The sequence below is a fragment of the Populus euphratica genome, unplaced genomic scaffold, assembly GCF_000495115.2.
Source record: "Populus euphratica unplaced genomic scaffold, PopEup_1.0 scaffold35.1, whole genome shotgun sequence".
Lineage (NCBI taxonomy): Eukaryota > Viridiplantae > Streptophyta > Magnoliopsida > Malpighiales > Salicaceae > Populus > Populus euphratica.
Genome location: NW_011499860.1, coordinates 1,480,364 through 1,486,363, shown reverse-complemented (window position 1 = coordinate 1,486,363; position 6,000 = coordinate 1,480,364).

Genomic DNA, 6,000 nt, shown 5'->3' with positions numbered 1-6,000 from the left:
TTTTCAGAATTGATGAAAATGATAATGACTTCCTTATTCTACACCCAAATTTCGGCGATGCTCTGTCTCTACTCTTACAAAACAAAGACAGTAGAATAATCGAAACAGAGCTTTAATGGGTTATAAAATATATAACCACGCGAGGCTTGACTTGAAGCCATCTCCTTGCGTGCTGGTTGTCTGAATATGTCCATCCAATTACAGCTTTGAGGTGTTAACTTAGATGGCCGGTGAGGTTTTTCTGGGAAGTTAGTACTAACATGAGTTTTGAAAAGGTTACGAGAGAAAAGTCTGATTCATGAACTGAAATAACCCTGTTTAAATAGCGGCAGGGCGTGAAAAATGAAGGGTGATCAACATTTACATCATTCACAAGCGAGATTAATTGAAGTATTGCTAACGTAAGACACTATGATTATTAGCTAATTACCACACCTCTCCCCTTGCTCAGGATGCCAGATGCGCTCTTATAATCAACGACAAATAAATATTCTTAATGGTTAAAAGTAATTACTGCAAGGGAGGTGTATATGTAATGTAAGAAAACAACTTTTACCCATACCATATTGTAATATTTTTTTTTGTTATAATTTTAAAAAAATTATTTTAGTTAAGATTAATTTGATATTTATATATATATATATATAGTTAAAAATATAATTGAATTTAAAGTTGAACAAAAAATAATTTAATATATTTAGTTAAAAAATTACCTCTTAAATATATATATATATATATATATTGATGATTTTAAATTTAAATATTATAGATTTAATTATTACTATTACATCATCAAATAAATAATATTTTATATAAAATACTTTTTATTTTTCAAGTAAGCTATCTATAATTTCATTATATATGAAATACATCCGACAAGTACTACAGTTTTCTTAGTTTTTTAAGCGTATAACAACATCAAGAAAAATATAACCAAGAATAAAATTCAGATTGCGATCAAATTCTACAAATGCTACGTCATCAATAAAACATAATTAAAAATAAAAAAAATTAATTCAATTTTTTTTACTGAGTCAGATCCAATTCAATGTATTTAACTTTGAATTAGATTCAATCTAGCAGAAATCATGCACCGCTATTCACATAAACGGTGAAGTTACATTTCACATAGGGTTCACATAGTGGAGTTGAACTCCACTATGGACATTAAGTGGAGAATTAGAATTCACTCTCCATTAAACGCGTTCACAGATTTGCGAAAAGCAGTTCAAAGCTGCTTTTCTGTATTTTTTTAAATCTACATAGGTCCCCCATACACAATAAATTATGAACAGTGAAGTTACATTCCACTGTTCACGTGATCAATAGGGTTCACATAGTGGAGTTGAACTCCACTATGAACATTAAATAGAGAGTGAATTAGAATTCACTCTCCACTAAACGCGTCTGCAAGTTTGCGGAAAGCAGTTAAGAGCTGCTTTCCGCAAACCTGTATTTTTTTTAAATCTATGTGGATCCCCCATATACAGTAAATTGTGTTTTGAGGTTACTAAATAGGTTGCGCATGTTTTAAATACAGACATAACCTCCTATATAACCGGCCTCTTAGACTTCACATTTTAAAATCTTTTATAAAATAAACTATTAATATTCAGAGTAGCCCGTATCTTATTATTCATTTTCATCCTCCAAAATTTTTCTTTTCCAATTACAGCTTTCTATGCCTAATTTAATGATTAATTTACTAAACTTTATTAAGAAAACAAATTCAACCGAAAAAAAAAGTAAAATCTAAAATAAATAGCAATCTCATGGCTAATCTCAAATTCATTATAAAAAGTTCTATTTAGTTCACCTATTTTCTTTCTTCTTACTCTATAGTCCTTTTTTTGTAATTTTAATTTTAATTTAAAAGTTTATTTATTAATATTTTAGTCCTAAAATTTTAGGAAATAGAGTAGCCTAAAAAACTGAAGAAGATAGAAAGTTGGTGTATAACTATTTTTCAGCAACGAAACTCATCAATTTTGATATCAACATGTTTTATTGAACAAAAAGAATTTAAAATTGGTGCTTTTTTTCTTATAAGTATGCCTAAAAAAAAAGAGATTCCTTTTTTTTTGTAATTTTAATTTTAATTTAAAAGTTTATTTATTAATATTTTAGTCCTAAAATTTTAGGAAATAGAGTAGCCTAAAAAACTGAAGAAGATAGAAAGTTGGTGTATAACTATTTTTCAGCAACGAAACTCATCAATTTTGATATCAACATGTTTTATTGAACAAAAAGAATTTAAAGTTGGTGCTTTTTTTCTTATAAGTATGCCTAAAAAATAAATTGGTTTCATTTAGAGTTTTTTAATTAGTTAGGTTATTTTTAGTAATTTTGGAGTGTGTTAGGGGTGCTAAGTGGTTTATATATGTTTTTATGGTATTTATTAGATATTTTTAAATAAAAATGAAATTGATATTATAACCAAAAAAACTCATTTTCTAATTTTTTAGCCCAATTAGCTAGCAGTCACATGTTATAATAGGTTACATGTTATAAACTTAATAATAATAATAAAAAAGAGTGGTCAACACATTCACTCATGAGGCAAAAAAATAAAAAGTTTTCTTTAATTTTTTTTTTATTGAATTAGTTTTGTTTTCTAAACAATGTTTGATTTGTTTCAGTTCCATGATACTTTGTAGAGATTTGTTTAATTTTTCTTGAATTGTTTTTCCTTATTATATTTTATACGACATAGTTGTATTTGTATAAATTCTTTATAAAAATAAAAAAATATTGTTATTATCAACAATAATGAGCTGGTAAGATAAAATGAGTTGGTATTAACAACTCCTTTTGATTTATCGATTCATATATTTTTTAATTTATTTTATAAGAAATGAATGGCATTTTTTAATTTCTCAAATGAAAAAAATATTGTTAAGAATTAAATTTTATAATTTATTTTAGTATTTTTTTATAAAATCATCACAATTTCAAATAAACATTCCGATATTAGGTCAGTGTTTAATTTCTTAAACATACATTTTTTATTATATAATTAAATAAAAATTAGTTATATAAAAAACAAAGTTATTATACCTAATAAAACTATGACTAGGGTTATGAGTTTAATCGGTTAATTGAAATTAATCTTATATATCATTGTCTCAATATTTTTTTATAAAATATTATATTGATTTTTTTAACCAACTTATGTTTTTATCAATTATTTTAGTTGTTTTTTGTTTGTCAAGTTGAATAGATAACTTCATAACAAGTCTAAAATGGTTTAATTTAAAGTTTGGAGTAGACAAGAAATTGGACAAGGACGTTTGAAAAAAAAAGATTCATAAAAAAGAAAAAAAGTAATAGAAAGTGAAATGGTATGGTGTGATCTGGGGGGTTTTGCAAAAATAAAAAATAAAAACATGTATGACGATGTATCAAAACTTGTAAGTTTGAAATGAGTTTGATAGCAAACTTTGAATCTAAACCTGTTTCCTTTGGTGGCAGTGACAATAACAGGCATTGCTGCTTTCTTTTTACTACTTTTCACTTGGTGGGGAGGAGACTATTTGTGGTCTTCTAAGTACATTGAATTCGGATTTCATTTTTGTTTCCACAATGAGCATAGATATTTTACAGTTAATTAAATTACCAAATGTAAATTGTAATGTTTTCAAAATAAAATAAAGTAAAAAAAAATAACTAAACTCTAAAACAGTTAGGGTAATTTTTCATTTAATAAATATCAACTATTTATTATTTATTATTTATAAAACCCATATTTTACTGCTAATTAATTGACATATCAATTTGTATAAAATACTAGTATGAAAAATATATTTATATATTATTTTCCTTATCAAAAATAGAAAAAAAATTGCACAATTCATTTACGTGTGAGAGGATGAATAATGCAATCTTTCACTTGAAAATATCCATCCCCTATAATTTTCTACTTAATTATATATTAAGTTGTGCTGGATTTCAATAAACAAATAGGAGGATAATTGACTTGGAGTAGCTTTGTCAAAAACACAGGTTGACTTGTGACTCATTCAGCTGGGGAAAAATTTAGTTAAAACAAATTATTTTTTTTATTTTTTAAAAATAATATTATTTTAATTTTTTTATAAAATAAAAAAAATTAGATTGATCGGAAATTACTCTAGTTAACCCATTTAACCTGAAACCTAAAAATTATCTCTAGTTGACTCTAAATTAAGTTTAAAAACTATAATTTTATATCTTGTAGGATGATGTTTTAAATTGTGAAATAAAATTTCATATTACAATATATTAGAAATTAATTAGCTAGTTTAGGCACATAAAGTCACTTGATAAGGTGGGAAGATCATAATAATAATAATGAGGAGGAGGAGGTAGTAAGAGCCTAGGGGGACTAGTCTAATTGATAAGCAAGTTTAGACTCCATCATTTCCAAATTGAAGAGGAGGCCGCAAGAAAACAAGTTATTGTAAATGCAGTGGTTCATGTATTGATGCCCTGCTTAGAATTTAGATGGACACCAAATAATTTGACTACGTAAAAACAAGTATAAAGTCATCCTTAACATTAGGGGAATAAAAAAAAGGACATCATGTGAAAAAGTATAAATTCTAGAATTAATATAATTTTCTTAAAATAATGAATTGTTGTCGGGCATGCAGGAACATAAATACAAGGAGAAGAGTAATAAAAATCAACAGAATGCAAGTGGGGTGACAGAACATATAGATGTTTCTTGTTCAATGCATTGCTCCTGTAGTCTTGACTTCGGCTGGTAAACTCGGTCTCCTCTTTTATTCACAGAAGACTTTGAGATTCTCTCGAACAGAAATGGAAAATGATATGGTGGGGGCGTTGAACAAATTACTCCTCCTTTTTGTATTGATTGAGTTCGTCATTTTTATTTTTATTTTTATTTTTCCTGTTCCGTGAACATCTCTTCGTTGTGTGCAGGTGTACAAATCCTCAAGAAAATGGATTGAAAATCTGGGAATGGAGCAAAGTTATCTTCATTGTCTAGTCCTCTCATACTTTCTGAGCCTCTCATGAATCTCACACCCGAGAAAATGAGAAATCATGCTCTTTTAACCAAAGCCAAGTTTCAACAAAGCATGAAATCGAGCTTCGAAAGTTCAAGTACGTGGAAAGGCACGTACTTCTGCTAAATTACATGCCTCTCCCATTACGCGCTTGGTAGGCTAGCATCAATGCTCTATCTACATGCAGATTATCTAGCCATCTTCTTTCACTTCAAATTAATTAACAAGTTTGACAAATATAGCATGGATTCTCAAAATCAAAGATTTAGCGTGGGAAAAGAGAGAATGGAGTGACGGCTGATGAGAGGAAGGGTTTCGAGGACAATGAACCAGTCATTTTCCGATGACTTGAATTAGTTTTAGCCTTCAAGTATCTAGCAAGCAAGTTCAATGTACAAATGTTGCTTTCTATAGCTATTAAAATGAGTCACTTTGTCATCCCATCCGTCAACATTTTCCAGTTCATAGCCCTTCAACGCTAAGATCGTTCAAAGAATCCAAGGACAACACGCCAGATGCTAGCTAGGTCCAAGATAATTGGGCCATGCATCTGGACCAAAAAAAGAGCCCAAACATGCTTGGCCCATTTTTGAAAATATAGGTGAGCCCAATTTTTTAATTAATCGGACGACGCAGCGTCCTCCAAGTTCAAATTCCAGCCGGATATGGAGAAGAACATTACACTGTTCATCGATTGGTAGTCTTTCTTCTCCCACAATGGGCAGGAAAATGAAGCTTCGGCTTGTAAGTTTGATGCTGGGCGGGTTCGATGCACTTCACCGTCTCCTTTATGATAACAAAACGCGGGTGCCGAGACAGCATGCGGAGGCGCACCGGTTAGGGTTTTTCCCTACCTTCTTCTTCTTCTAACAAACCGTGCAAGTTATTAAAAAAAAAAAAAACAAGAAAGTTTATCTGTTTATTTGGTAAGTCAAATTAGGTTTTCTTGATTACAATGTATTTAACTTTAAATTACTTATTGAATTAATTT